The sequence below is a fragment of the Mauremys mutica genome, chromosome 2, assembly GCF_020497125.1.
Source record: "Mauremys mutica isolate MM-2020 ecotype Southern chromosome 2, ASM2049712v1, whole genome shotgun sequence".
Lineage (NCBI taxonomy): Eukaryota > Metazoa > Chordata > Testudines > Geoemydidae > Mauremys > Mauremys mutica.
The window spans coordinates 218,611,548-218,627,391 of NC_059073.1; the positions used below are offsets into that span (position 1 = coordinate 218,611,548).

The 15,844-nt window shown below is 38.4% G+C and overlaps 1 long non-coding RNA gene across 2 annotated transcripts; it reads right to left on the reverse strand.

Moving 5' to 3' along the window:
- Window positions 1-210: 210 nt before the first annotated feature.
- LOC123363840 lies at window positions 211-14,208 on the reverse strand. Of its 2 annotated transcripts, XR_006576915.1 has the most exons (7): window positions 14,020-14,208; window positions 11,385-11,426; window positions 10,846-10,970; window positions 10,070-10,139; window positions 8,112-8,205; window positions 2,938-3,007; window positions 211-332 (listed from the first exon to the last, which is right to left on the reverse strand). It is a non-coding gene; the product is annotated as an uncharacterized LOC123363840 (long non-coding RNA). The 2 variants fall into 2 exon arrangements; XR_006576914.1 differs by lacking the exon at window positions 11,385-11,426.
- Window positions 14,209-15,844: the final 1,636 nt, after the last annotated feature.

Consider the following 15,844-nt stretch of genomic DNA (forward strand, 5'->3'; position numbering starts at 1 on the left):
GGTGTGCACATACAGGCTATACTGAGACACCACGGTGATGTTTAAACAGGATCAGTTTATTATTTATTTCTTTAGATTAAGACACCTACACAAGAGCTCTAGGTGCCGTGCCATTTAGTCTTATAACAGCATAATACATCAAGCAGCCTTAAAAGAAAATTAAAACAAGAACAAATTAATTCAACACAGCCAACATATCAATTACAATAAATCTTCTTTATTCCCCCTCTTCTTGAAACATTTTGCACTGAGCCCAAAACCCTAAAAAGACCACAGCTTGGCAGGAAGAGGATGAGATTGTCAGGAAGCGGGACTACAGAGAGGCTGATGGGCTGCAACAACAATAAATAATGACCACACTATCCTGACTTTTCAAATCAGGCAGTAGCTGTGTTAAATTATCATCCTACTTCTTTAAGAAATTTATCCTATAAAGTTTTGGAACATACTGTATTTTTAAATCTATAATTATACTGAACAAAATGTGTTATTGGGAAATATCCCACATAAGTCATTATTATAAATAGTTATTATTTATATTATGGTAGAACCTAGAGGCTCCGCTCAAGGACTAAGGCTCTGTTGCACTAGGTGCTGAACAAACAAGTAACAAGAAGATAGAGATTATGCCAGGAAGATCACGGTTTATTTTAGACCAAAATGTAACATGCAGATGAAACAGAAGGATCAGGAGAAGGGGAGGAAACAATAACCATAAAACAAACATGTTTTGCATCAAAGTCAGTAGTCTCTGTTCAGCATCTGTTTAACCATGATCACCTTGGCAGTGTTTTGTGGGCATCATGAATACTCCAGTATTCCAGAGTGATACAATTGATTGAGACCATTTATGACTTTTCTCCGATTGTTGAGCATATGGGGGCAGATGTATATTACTCAGGCCTTTGTAAGATCAAAAACTTAATGTGAAATTCACTGCTCTAAATATAAAATACATAAATACTGTTGGATGGTGTCTGGAATATGTGCAAAATAAAATTTGGATGTAACTTTATGTATTATAAAGGAGAGTGTTCTAGACTTATTACTATTTTTAATTTTTATTATAGCTATAGCCAGGGAAGGTGATACAAAAACAATTACTAATATGTGGCCATGTGTATTCTTGTTGATGCAGAACGTGTCTTTGGCTCCGTTTCCATGGAATTGGGTCAGTTGGTCTGTTATATCATGCAGTGAAAAACAAAGTTCTGAAACCAGAAGATTGATGGGAGATGGGAAAAGTTTAAGTGGTGCGATTAGGAGCTATGGGCAATCCTTATGAGGAAGATATACAGATGGACGGCAATGATATGCCTGGAATTTAGCAAACAACAGAATATGGTGAGATTATGGTTTTGTGATTCAGTTTACCACTGAAACTGTGTGATAGGGAACTTGGTAATGCTTTTGATCATGAGGTTTTACTGATGCATTTGTGAACCCTAGTGGGAATCACTCTTGAATGATTCCATTCTTTCCTGTTTGAGAAATCCCAGAGTTGGTTTGGGTTATCACCCACATACATTCTCCTGAGGAGTTTCTCATGAGTAGTACCACAATGTTTTCTTCTGTTTCATCTCCTTTTCAACATACACTGCTACCTCGATATAACACCACCCGATATAACACGAATTTGGATATAATGCGATAAAGCAGTGCTCGGGGGGGGGGGGGGCAGGGCTGCGCACTCCGGTGGATCAAAGCAAGGTTCAATATAACACAGTTTCACCTATAACGCAGTAAGATTTTTTGGCTCCCAAGGACAGTGTTATACCGAGGTAGAGGTGTATATAGAAGGTCATATGGACTATGTCATTGGCATGTGGATGTCACACAGCTCTGTGACTGATTTTCATCATCTCTGAATGGAATAATCATTTTTCAGGGTCTAGATGAGACTGTGATATGAATACTAGCCAGCTGACTGATGCTTAATCACTTTAAAGCTTACATTTTAAAATGGGAAGCAATGTTAGTGGGGTATGGAAAGGTCTTCAAGGTACAGCAGGAATGGATCCCCATTTTTGAGGGAATTTGTTCTCCCCTTTAGTTCAAGTTGTTCACACTCCACAGCAGCTTTTGGATCCCTGACTTCTTCTGGATTTCCCATTTTCAACTAGCTGAACATTCCTGATTGTTTCTTTTAGATCCAGTCCTTGAGTAATCCATGTCTTTTGACCTCCACAATGGAATACCACAATGCACTCTACTTGGAGCTACACCAAAAACCACTCAGACAGTTCAGCTACTGTAACCTGAGCTGCCCATTAGGTTGGAAGTGTTAGCGACAGACAAGTTGTTACCCCACTTCTTTGCTTGTCTTCCTGTTGCTAACAGGTGGAATTGAAGACTTTGCTATATATAGCCCTTGGGTCCTGGCTCTCTGACAAGCTACCTGTACCATCATAGCAACTGAGTTCAGCCTGGGACCTTGAGCTAAGAGTCCCCGGCCTAAATGAAATGGAGTTGGTGGTCAGCTATCCTCAATGGAGGGTCATTGTTAATAAACAAACCTCAGCACAAATTTCCTCCCTAATCTTATCTTCACTGTCCTAGGGTTTGTCACACTGAATTTCCTCTGTCCCAAACCCTACTTCCCTCTGCCTCAAAGAGAACACTCTAGTCCCTCTTATGGTATATGGTTGGAAATAACAAGATCCACCTGTCAGAATGAGTCAGCAGAAATTACTTTCAGATTTCAGAGTAGCAGCCATGGCAGTCAGTCTCTCTCTCTCTCACACACACAGTCTGCTGCTATTAACCCCAGAGCAGACCAGGATTTGGGTGAACTCTCAGGATCCATCCAGCTCCCTGTAAGGGCTCACTGCACACACCTGTCTTAACATTATATAGGGAACAATCCGCATACCAGATGCAAGACGTCATGTTCAAGAATGGAAGAAAGAAGATCTAGGAAGAAGAAAGGCTACTTACTTGCCTGAGTATTCATCTGTGTATCCTGTGTTCCTGTTCCCGACTCTGTCTTCCTGCTCCCCATCCTTGTCTACAAGAGATGGTACTGTAATTACCCTTACTTGTCTCCTCAGTTTCCCTAGTAAATGTAATAAGAGTTTTGGGGCTCTGGGTTTCATATCCACATAACGTCCATTAACAACCGAGCCATTACTCATTGTTGTTTACTTGGCCTTATTGTATCACCTGTTGCTGCAATAAATGTTATCTTATTTGCACCTTCCTCCTGCCTAAGTTTTCATTCATTGTTAAACATCGTTGAATAGATGCAGATGGGAGGGTAAAACTTGCAGGTAGCCCATCTTCTGACAAGCAATTTTAGTTTAATCTGTCTCAGGTTAACAGGGTCCGACAAGCAGGGTCAGTATTAGAGACTCTTTGGGGCCCAGGCAGAAAGCTGAAGCCTCATAGTGCTGGGTGGAAGCCCGGAGCCCTGAACCCGCCACCCAGGGCTGAAGCTGAAGCCTGGGCAATTTAGCTTTGTGGGGCCCCTGTGGCATGGGGCCTCTGGCAATTGTTCTGCTTGCTACCTCCTAATGCTGGCCCTGGCTTTTATATGAAGAAAAACAGTTGTGGCACTGGTGGGCTGAGGACTTTTTACAGCATGTGGGAGTCAGGGGGCTCAGAAAGAAAAAGGTTGAGCACTCCTCGGATAAGAGATACCTCCAGCCACATCCAGAGCGCTGTGAAGGGGATGCTTGCCTCTACCAGATATTAATATGCGACTTTTATTACAGCAGCACTGGGTGCTGCTGTCAATTATAATTGTAAATGTAGTTTATTTCTGAAATTAAATTTTAGGACTGATTCTACACTTTTTGTAGTTTACAATAATTTACCATTACATGTCCAGTATAATTATACTGCTGGAAAGAAGCATTCATAAGAAGTTTTCTGTTAAAATATATTGCTTCATGTTAGACCTTGAATCCCACAGGAACTCAGTGGAGTTTACACTATGGATATTAGTTGGTTAGTAAAAATTTTTTCCAGATTTTGAAGCAAATGCAACTATTTCTATGAGTGACACCTTTTTTGTCTGGAGTGGACCAGGAATTACAGCTGAAATGAGAGATTTGGAAAAATAATGGAAAAGCATTTAGAAAAAAGCCAGCCTACCTGAGAGGACACTACAAGCTGCACAAATCTTATCACCTCCTCACTGTGAGAGTCCACAACTATGCTCAGCAGCAGCTATATTCAACCTGTTAATTCAATTTCCTCTACAGAGCAATACTTACCTTCAGCTAATACTAAACCTTAACAGCAAATGGACCAGATACAGACAGATACGAAACAATTTAAATGACAGCAACACCACTTGAGTGGGGAAAGCCATTCAGGGAAGAGAGGGCAGGCCCATCTCTAAACCCTTCTCTCCTCAGTAACAACCATGAATTTCTGCTGCCAGAATCTGCTGTTAAACATGCAGAAAGCACACTCTCACACCACAGGGCTTCTCACAGGCAAAAGCTCTCCAAATAACAAGTTATGTCCACAGCTATTTACTCACTAGTCTGATCGCTATTCAAGGGATTAAAATCACAATAGCCATGATGGAAATAAGCCACATTATTCCTTTGACATATAAAGGTGACACAGCAATAACATTAACCTAGCATTACACAGTACCCCATGTAGGTACTTGCAGACTATAATCAAGTCACCCCTTAACCTTCTCTTTGTTAAGATAGACTCAAGGAATTCAATCTGTTTATCACTATACAGCATGTTTTCTAATCCTTTAATCATAGATTCATAGATTCTAGGACTGGAAGGGAGCTTGAGAGGTCATCGAGTCCAGTCCCCTGCCCTCATGGCAGGACCAAATACTGTCTAAACCATCCCTGATAGTTTATCTAACCTACTCTTAAATATCTCCAGAGATGGAGATTCCACAACCTCCCTAGGCAATTTATTCCAGCGTTTAACCATCCTGACAGTTAGGAACTTTTTCCTAATGTCCAACCTAAACCTCCCTTGCTGTAGTTTAAGCCCATTGCTTCTTGTTCTATCCTTAGAGACTAAGGTGAACAAGTTTTCTCCCTCCTCCTTATGACACTCTTTTAGATACCTGAAAACTGCTATCATGTCCCCTCTCAGTCTTCTCTTTTCCAAACTAAACAAACCCAATTCTTTCAGCCTTCCTTCATAGGTCATGTTCTCTAGACCTTTAATCATTCTTGTTGCTCTTCGTCTGGACCCTCTCCAATTTCTCCACATCTTTCTTGAAATGTGGTGCCCAGAACTGGACACAATACTCCAGTTGAGGCCTAACAAGCGCAGAGTAAAGCGGAAGAATGATTTCTCGTGTCTTGCTCACAACACACCTGTTAAATCCACCCCAGAATCATGTTTGCTTTTTTTGCAACAGCATCACACTGTTGACTCATATTTAGCTTGTGGTCCACTATAACCCCTAGATCCCTTTCTGCCGTACTCCTTCCTAGACAGTCTCTTCCCATTCTGTATTTGTGAAACTAATTGTTCCTTCCTAAGTGGAGCACTTTGCATACGTCTTTGTTAAACTTCATCCTGTTTACCTCAGACCATTTCTCCAATTTGTCCAGATCATTTTGAATTATGACCCTATCCTCCAAAGCAGTTGCAATCCCTCCCAGTTTGGTATCATCTGCAAACTTAATAAGAGTACTTTCTATGCCAATATCTAAGTCGTTGATGAAGATATTGAACAGAGCCAGTCCCAAAACAGACCCCTGCGGAACCCCACTTGTTATACCTTTCCAGCAGGATTGGGAACCATTAATTAACTACTCTCTGAGTATGGTTATCCAGCCAGTTATGCACCCACCTTATAGTAGCCCCATCTAAGTTGTATTTGCCTAGTTTATTAATAAAAATATCATATGAGACCGTATCAAATGCCTCGCTAAAGTTTAGGTATACCACATCCACTGCTTCTCCCTTATCCACAAGACTCATTATCCTATCAAAGAAAGCTATCAGATTTGTTTGACATGATTTGTTCTTTACAAATCCATGCTGGCTATTCCCTATCACCTTACCACCTTCCAAGTGTTCGCAGATGTTTTCCTTAATTACTTGCTCCATTATTTTCTCTGGCACAGAAGTTAAACTAACTGGTCTGTAGTTTCCTGGGTTGTTTTTATTTCCCTTTTTATAGATGGGCACTATATTTGCCCTTTTCCAGTCTTCTGGAATCTCTCCTGTCTCCCATGATTTTCCAAAGATAATAGCTAGAGGCTCAGATACCTCCTCTATTAGCTCCTTGAGTATTCTAGGATGCATTTAATCAGGCCCTGGTGACTTGCAGGCATCTAACTTTTCTAAGTGATTTTTAACTTGTTCTTTTTTTATTTTATCTTCTAAACCTACCCCCTTCCTATTAGCTCTCATGGCTCTTCTCTGAATCTTCTCCACTTTATCAACATCCTTCTTGGATTGTGGACACCAGAACAGGACATAGTATTCCACCAGCAGTCACACTTTCCCAAATACAGAGGTAAAATAACCTCTTTACTCCTACTCAAGATTTTCCTGTTTATGCATCCAAGTTGACATTAGCCCTTTTGGCTACAGAATTACACTAGGAACTCATGTTCAGCTGATTATCCACCATCATCCCCAAACCTTTTTCAAAGTCACCTCTTCCCAGGATAGGGTACACCATCCTATAAGTATGGCCTACATTCTTTGTTCCTAGATGTATACATTTACATTTGGCCATATTAAAACGTATATTGTTTGCTTGCACCCAGTTTACCAAGCAATCCTAGATCACTCTGTATCAGTGACCTGTCTTCTTCATTATTTACCATTTCCGCAATCCTTTTGTCATCTGCAAATGTTATCAGTGATGATTTTATGTTTTCTTCCAAGTCATTGATAAAAATATTGAATAGCATAGGGCCAAGAATCAATCCATGTGGGGCCTCACTAGCTGTGATTGTTTAGACCTCTGTATCACACTAGCATCTATTCCAGACACCCACCAACGCATCATACTGTGGCCATTCATCCTCAGATTTTGCAAGACATTCAGATTGTATCTCTAATGTAAGAAATATACTATATAAGCAATGAAACTGTAGTCTGAATAGACACCGGATCCAGAATATCTGTAAATATAATCATTTAGCCCAGAACTCTACCAATATAAATAATAATTTGTGCAAAAATGTGCAGAAAAACCTACAACTGAGCTGGGACTTTTTGCAGACCTTTGTGGCTGCTGTGTATATTGGTAAGGGATTTTTCCTTTACTATAGTCTAAAGGGATTGCCCAAGGTGCTGCAAAGCTGAAGGGAAGTCTAGTAAACCCCTCCTTCTTCAACGGAGATATACATTACTACCTCACTAGTATGATATACATCTATTCCTGACAATTATGCTGGCTTTCTGTAATCAGATTATATAGAACTGAATGGATCTGCTGATTGTTGGGACACTGACTGCAGTAATGAAAGGCCTTAATTGCTTGAATGATCAGTCCTACCAATCAAATTACAGACAGGCAGACTACTTGGACAATCTTACATTTTATACAATATGGAGCCTGAATGACTGCCATACAAAGCAGTGTACTTTTTGACTAGAGAAACATTCATCTGACTGAATAGACTTAAAAAAAAAAAAAGGAACCTCACCCAAACACCTACTAGAAAGTAGAACGTCCTTGCAAAGAGCCAACACATTTTGGAGGAGCCAGTCTTGTCACAGATTCCAGTGGCTGATGTACCACCAGTCCGTGCCACTCAGCTACTAAAAACATGAAGATATGTAAGCTGAAGTTCTTAGCTAAAGGATTTATGCCCTGTTCCAATCACCCACTGAAGCCAATGGCAGGATTCTTGTTAACTTCAGTGGATGTTGGATCAGACCCTTACTGAAGAGAGAGACAAGCTCATAGTGTCCACCTGTTTTCTATGAAGGCCATTTCCCAAATTTTTTCAGGAAGGTATAATTAGTTTTCATACCAAGCAAACTTAAGTATAAAAGTTGGCCAATATCCTGATTCCGTCTCACACACCACACATCAATTTGCAGTGCCTATGAGCTAATAATACCAATTTATATGTGTATTCTTTCCACAGACTACACTGTATGTGCTAACAAAAAGAAAATATGTTAAATGGATAAGGGAGCAGAAATACCTTTGAAGTTTTTAATTGATTGTGAACTGTATTTGGGTGGGGAGGGCAGCCTGATGCTTCAGTCAGTCAGCTATTCAATGCAGTGGTTGTTGCTCTAACAGTAAGATAAGCAGAGGTGTTAGTGCTATATGTTACCAACTGTGAAACTTCCTTTTTTCCTTAAAACTAACATTAAATAATATTTGCTCACTGAATGAAGTAAATATGGTTAGTAGCAGTCACTTCACGTGTCAGTAGCTATGACCTGTACCAAACTCATTTCAGGAGTCTTCAGTAATTGAAAGCACATATCCCAGATTCACACATCAATGCAAGCTTCATGGCTGGCTCATCAAAAAGAAAGAACTGGCAGGTAAGCTTTCCTGATTCTTGGGCATGACACACCCAGGCAGCTGCGCTGACATTAAGTGGACATAAATGTATGGCATTACAAAGAGGATAAATGTGGTACAGAAAATCTCATTTAAGCAGCCAATTATCCGAGGAGGGATGTCACTAACTTTCAACACTGGTTTTCAATGATGACTCCCAGTAGTTTGTGACTGGGTAGGGACACCATTCCATGTTCATATTTGTTTACTTTATCTTATGTGCAGTACTGAGGAGGGTATGTCACCATCCATTAATGCCACTTCAATCAGTCCAAACTATGAAAAATGTCTCCTCTTTTGCTTTGCCTCAGTATTCACATTTACCCTCTTTCTTCATCTCTATGTTCTCACATTTAATGGTAATACCTCAAACAGTCCTTCCTATTTTTTTTCTCATTTCTCCCTACTGTACGTGCCCTCGTTCAATTCCTTTGTTTGCTTTCTTACAATCTTCTTTCTGTAATTTTATTCTTTACTGCTGTTTATAAATATTCCTTTTCTTGCCACAGTTCTTTGCATCTCTATTCCCTCTCTCCATTTTATTGACTTTCTTTTTTATTTAAAAAACACATCTCACCCTAATTTTTATATTGTTCCAATTCAGTGATAAATTAGGAATCATAAGCGCTGCCAAAAGATTCCATAAGGTACATTATGAAATGCACCAGCTGTCCTCCCCCCCACCTTCATTTCTCTGCTAAACTAGTGAAACATAGACCTTTTGAATCCATTATAAAGGGCCCAAAAAGAGAAAGTGGCAACAACATATGGGTCAAAACATACAGCCATCCTGATGGCTGACTGGGGAGTCGGCCAATCTGCCCTCAGACTAATTCCTCCATGATGTGAAATGCTAAGATTTTAGTGTAACATTCCTGCCCAACATAGCACCCTGCATGTGTCTTCTGACATGCCTCTGCTCCTAATGCCACATTGGTTGTATGCATATCACCAGGTGCTGCACTGTCTGTATAGAATTATTATAGTGCCAATAGTGTGCTAGTTGCTTTCCAAATAAAGACATGATCCCTGCCTCAAGAAGCTCACAGTCTCAAGATAGACAAGTAAACAAGTATCTGTTAGAATAAAATGAAACAACAAATATACAGTTGGGCTAGTAAATATATAAGTAGGATATTATATCTAAGTTATTCATCAAGTGTGTGACAGTGTCAGTTTTAAATAGACATCATGATAGAGGTGGGTCCTTCAGGAGGGCCTTGGATTTAAAGAGGGTATAAGGTCTTGTGGATGAGCTCAGGAATGTCTTTCCCTCAGGTGAATCCACAATACATAAACCACCAGCTTTTGTGCTTCCTAGATAGAGAGGACTATTTTTTTTCTTAGAAATGGCACTGATTAATAAAATAGTGTTGATTATATTATAAAAACAAACCATTAACATGAGGTAGTGATCAAAAGAAAATGGAAGTGGGAAAACTTGTGTGGTAAGGCTGTAATACAGGTCCAAAGTGTAGGGCTAAAAACAGACATTTAAAAGGACCTAGTAAAGTCAATATGAAAACAGCAGAGGAAAAATAATTAGTGATAAGAAATGATTTAACAAACAATGGATAATTCCCTTACTCATCTTTATTTTCTTGATAATTGTATTTCTTCATCTGTCATCTTTATTTTGGTTATATTTTTCTTTGTTCTGTAAAATCAAGAAAAAATATAAAAGGTAAAAGTACTTTTAAGCTTCTGCTCCCTTTGAGCAATGATATGATCTACAGAATATATATAAAAATAACTGAGTCATTGCTCTCTCAGATCTTGGATTTGGAGTAATTATCTGATTTTTTCAGTAAAACCTTTTATCTTCACACAGGATTTTCTATAATATCATTTTTCCTTCTTTCTTTAGATGGGAAAACCCCCAACCTAGAATAAATAAAGTATTCTGCTTGCTTGAAACTAGAGCAAAGTGAAAATTTCACAGCAAACAATGTATTTGACAAATTGATCCTCTCTCTGCTCACAAAACACCTATAAGCAGGTATCAGGTTCCTTCAATATACTGTATCTGTTATTCAGATGTATTCTATTAATAGATTTTTGAAATTTGTTGCTATATGGACTGATTGCAAATATTCTGAATTTGAGCCGTGTTGCTTAGTTGTGATTGATCAGATAGATCACATGATATTGTTTTTCTTCCCTGATTGCATGAGAAAACACAAGCACCTCTGGTGTGAATACTTTCCACAAATATTTGTGATAGTAAATTCTACCCTAATAACTTATATACCTAGATCGTCAAATTGATACAGATTGATAAGAGGAATATTGAAGAATATTCTGAAACCTATCTAGCAAAGAATGGTATGCCAGATAATTTTTATTCCAGTATCATTGCTTACCTTTAAAATATTGGATGAGATTTCAGAAAAGATTGTGACTGCGTGATGAGGGCCTGTCAGAATTAATTCCTAGGCAGTCTCGATCCCCTGTCAACAGTTTTAAGGTGGCTGTACACACGCAGACCCTAGGGAACACAGAGTATATCCCCAAAATAATATTTTTCTTGGTCAGACAAAGGTATGAAAAAAACATGTCTATATTTACTTTGCTTGGGTGCTAGGTTTTTGCAAAACTTATGTCTCAAACACAGTAAATAATAAATCCGATGAATTATAGAATGATGCATTTTTAGACTTATTGGGTTTAAATTATTTCCTATCTGGCTTCACTGATGTTACAGTAGGGATTAATCTGGCTCATTAAAACAAACTAATAGGTAATATACATGCTGCAGAGCTCAATCCCAATTATTATAGCACAGCCAAAGTCCTTCTCCCAAGGATTGCTAGAATTGACAAATCTATCCCTTAACCTAGAGCAAAGATACAAGTAATGCAAAAGGAAGAAGTCCAAGGGAAGGGTTTTTCCCCCACATTACCTTACAAGACAATGCATTTTGAAGTTAATTCTCTTTTGTTCCCTAGGTAAAAAAGAAGACAACTTGTGATGTCGCATGTGTGTACACCAGCAATGTCTTATAAAACATGGACCCAGAACTATTTGAAACTGCTATTTTAGCTGCTCATTTACATAGCTGTAAAAGCAGCAAAGAGTCTTGTGGCACCTTATAGACTAACAGACGTACTGGAGCATGAGCTTTTGTGGGTGAATACATAGCTGTCATTAATACAGGATATCTCTCTCATGTTTGCCAGATGAGACTATATTGAGTCTCACAATAAATTTTGGGAGGTTAATAACATTAATCACTGTTAGACGTGCAGACCTGTAAGTATTACGTTTTTTCCACATTAGGATCTTGAGTGACATTACTAGTAACTTGACCACACTAGTAACTTGAGTGACATTAACTGTATGCATTTCTCCTCCCGGTGGGAGGATGAGAGAACAAAAACAGGATAGATGTTAATCATTTTGCTTAATGCACTACTAGAAAGTGTTCAGATACTGTGGTGATGAACATAGTATAAAAACCTATATTGTATAGAATAGAACTAGGCATTCTGTGGGGCTTGCGTAAGTGGCTGGGTAGCCTGCATAGGGCTGCCGTTCTTACACTCGTAGTCATTTGTCCAGATATCTCTTTCTCCCCTCCATCTACTCTTAGATACTCCTCAGTTTATCTCAGTAATGCTAGCAAACATTTTTTTTTCTGATTAGTCAACAGCATTATCTTTTTACTTCTGGAAATAAATCTTAGGTTTTCCCCTTTACTTTCTCTAGATAAAATCTCTACAGACTTTTTTGTAAGTCTTTACTCTTTGAGCTTGGGGTCACTGTTATCAAAATCATTTTATTGATTTTTAGAATATTTTGCTTAATTGTATATATAACATATAGATTATTTTTAGCTAATGACCTGAGGTGTGTGTATGCTATATGTCCCTATGTAATTTAGGCATTTATGGATCCATTTTATCGGAAGTGAAGTGGACAGGAGGGGTTTTCTATTTAGATTGACTTACAATCCTTCAGTTTTTGACTTACACTTTTAACCTGACATTTATATTGTGTCAGAATGCTTACCACCAAGAATGAATGAGAATGAATGACAAAGAAATAGACAACCAGCAAAAACTAATTTTGTGCTTTCTGACATTGGTCACTCCTTACTGTTATTTTCAGTGTCTCTGCTGTGGGAACAAACAAGAGACAGATTAGAAGGCTTCCCTACTTTGCTTCAATTCTACAGGAAAGGCAGCACTGATGATGTATCATTTACATTAAGTGCTACCCTCAGATCTATATACATAATAGGTATCTATTTTTTAATTTTATTTTATAATATAATTTTAGAAGCAAAAACCAAATCTGTAATACTTTATGTAAGAAATTCCAGTTAATGCTAGTGAAAGACTTGGCCATATCTCCAACTAGACTAGTACAGGCAATATTTTCTAAGTATTATCGTTGAGCTTTGCTAGATTTTGCTATTCAGGATACCATGTAATTTTCTCTCACACACAAAAAAGCAGCACACTCTCTCCACTTCTCAGCAAGAATTTAAAACAAAAGTGCTGAAATGAAGTCTCTCATTAAACAGATCCATTGCTTTTACAAACTATCCTGTGGAACATTTAATCATTCACATTTACATTTTCAAAAGACTCTATAAACCTGATCTGTTTAATCCTCACTGTATCCTTGTGTGGTAAGACAATATAAACCCCACTTTCAAGATGGGGAAACTGAAACAAAGGAATTCATGAGACTTACTCAGATCACATGCCAAGTCAGTAAGAGAGTCATGATTAGAACTCAGAAGTTCCTGGCTTCTATCCTCATAGTGTACCTACTTCATCATGTAGCCGCTCTAAACTTATTTATCTGTTTACTAGTATAATATGAAGTATTACAAACAAAATCAAACTGTTTTTTATCAAACAGTTGAAAAATGTACATTGTATGATGCATTATTCTTGCTTTTTTTTACTATTTGCTTACTTGCTCAATTATAAAATCTAGTAATTTCCAATCCAATTGTTAGTGTGAATTAGCAAGAGTCCACTAATGTCAAGTTCTCTATAATATTATTGGCTATTCTTTTCTTGTATAACTCCAAATTGGTCCTTGGAAACTATGGAATAGCATTAGGCTTGTACATCTATTTGCAAGTGTCTTTGTTTTTCATTTGATTTGTATTTAATAAAACTATATACTAAAGATGTCTGGTTCAGCTGCGCTTTTGTAAACTGAGACCCTCTATAACTATAATAATTTTCTATTGTTAGACAACCCTCTAGGAACTCTCTTCTTTCATTGTGAGAAATGGGGTTCACAGTTTGCACAAGAAGCAATTCAGTCTTCAGTAATTCAGACTTCCTCCTATAGTTTATAATCAATGTTTTTCAGCCTTTTTGATACCAGGGACTGGCTTGCTGCCTTCCTAAACTGTGTCAGGGAAATCTCAGGGACAGGCAAAGGTTACTGAGAAACACTGGACTACATAATTTCTGATTACAATCTCCTGAATGCTTCCTATGTTTCTGAAATTTTCAGTACCCATTTTTGGATCCATCTGTTTGAGAGGTTCATATATATTTCTCTCTTACCTTAATAGAGCCACTCTTATTTATTAGCACCCAAAAATCCTTGCCCATTGACTTCACTGGATTTTAAATTAAGTCCCTACTACAAAACTCTGCTAATTTGCTTATCTGTTGTGTAATTTCTTTCTGGAGCCAAATTAGTAGAAAGAGCAGAAGACATTTTAATAGGGGAATTAAATCCCCATTTTACGATGCTGGATAGAATGCTGGAGCCCACAGTTCCATGGCTGTTGGGATAGGACAGTTGATGCTTCATTGGATGAACTGAGACTCAAGTGGGCTTGAGAAATAACTGAGGCTGAGAACCACTGTGCCTAGCTAAGCAAAATAAATCTTAACCAGACAACAAGGGAGGGAACAGGGAACTTCTGTATCTGAAGAGGGGGATCCCCTCCCTCTGCTGGGCCAAGAGGGATGCTGGAATGGTTTCTAAGCCCTCTGAGAGGTCAAGCTATTGTGCTCATGGAGGCACTATCAGGAACTGAAATGTAAGGAATCCTACAACGCTTCAGTGGCCCAAGAGCAAAGGTGTGTAATATCTAAGAGGGAGCCACAAGGGAGCCTCCAGAACACTGACCCAAAGAAGTGCTGGGACCCCAGATAATCGTGGGCATCTTCTGCTGCTGCTGTAGAGAAGGAGCCACAGTGAGTACAGGGAAGGGCAAGTATTACTTCACTGAAGGTGCCAAAATATTTTTTGTTGCAGGGTCTGCAGCCGCATGATACGTAAATACATAGGTTCATAGATTCCAAGATCAGAAGGGACCATTGTGATCATCTAGTTTGACCCCCTGTATAACACAGGTCATAGAATTTTCCCAAAATAATGCCAAGAGCAGATCTTTTAGAAAAACATCCAATCTGGATTTTAAAAATGCTGGTAATGGAGAATCTACCCCAACCCTTGGTCTATTGTTCTATTAACCTCACTGTTAATGTATGCCTTATTTCCAGTCTGAATTTGTCTAGCTTCAACTTCCAGCCCTTGGATCGTGTTATACCTCTCTCTGTTAGGCTGAAGATACCATTTATCAAATATTTGTTCCCTATGTAGATACTTACAAACTATGATGAAGTCACCCTTACCTTTGTGTTTGATAAGTAAACAGATGGATTACCTTGAGTCTATCGCTATCAGGCACATTTTCTAATCTTTTAATCATTCTCATGGTTCTTCTATGAACCCTCTCCAATCTGTCAACATCCTTCTTGAATTGTTGACTCTAGAACGGCTCACAATATTCCAGCAGCAGTCATACCAGTGCCAAACACAGAGGTAAAATAACCTTTACTCCCACTCGAGATTCCCCAGTTTATGCACTCAAGGTTCACATTAGCCCTTTTGGCCCCAGCATTTCACTAGCAGCTCATGTTCACAACCCCTAAATCTTTTCAGAATCACTGCTTCTCAGAATATGGCCTACATTTTTTTCTAGATGTGCACATTTACATTTATTGTATTAAAATGAATCTTGTTTGCTTGCACCCTGTTTACCAAGTAATCCAGATTGCCCTGTATCAGTGATCTGTCCTCTTCATTTTTTAACACTTCCCCAATTTTTGTGTCACCTGCAAACTTTATCAGTGATGATTGTATAATAAAGTATTACAAACTAGTTACTTACTTCTAACCCTGAAATAATGTAATAATCACTTTTATAATTATATAGATCATTATTTAAATTCAATTTGTTATTGCTCTGACCAAGAGTAGCAGCATCAGGGTAGAATAAACTCTCTTATATTAAAATTACCACAGTCTTTCTGATTCTTCTAGCATTCAGTGAAATGCCAAATGTTAGCTCTTGATATTTGTTGGACACAATAC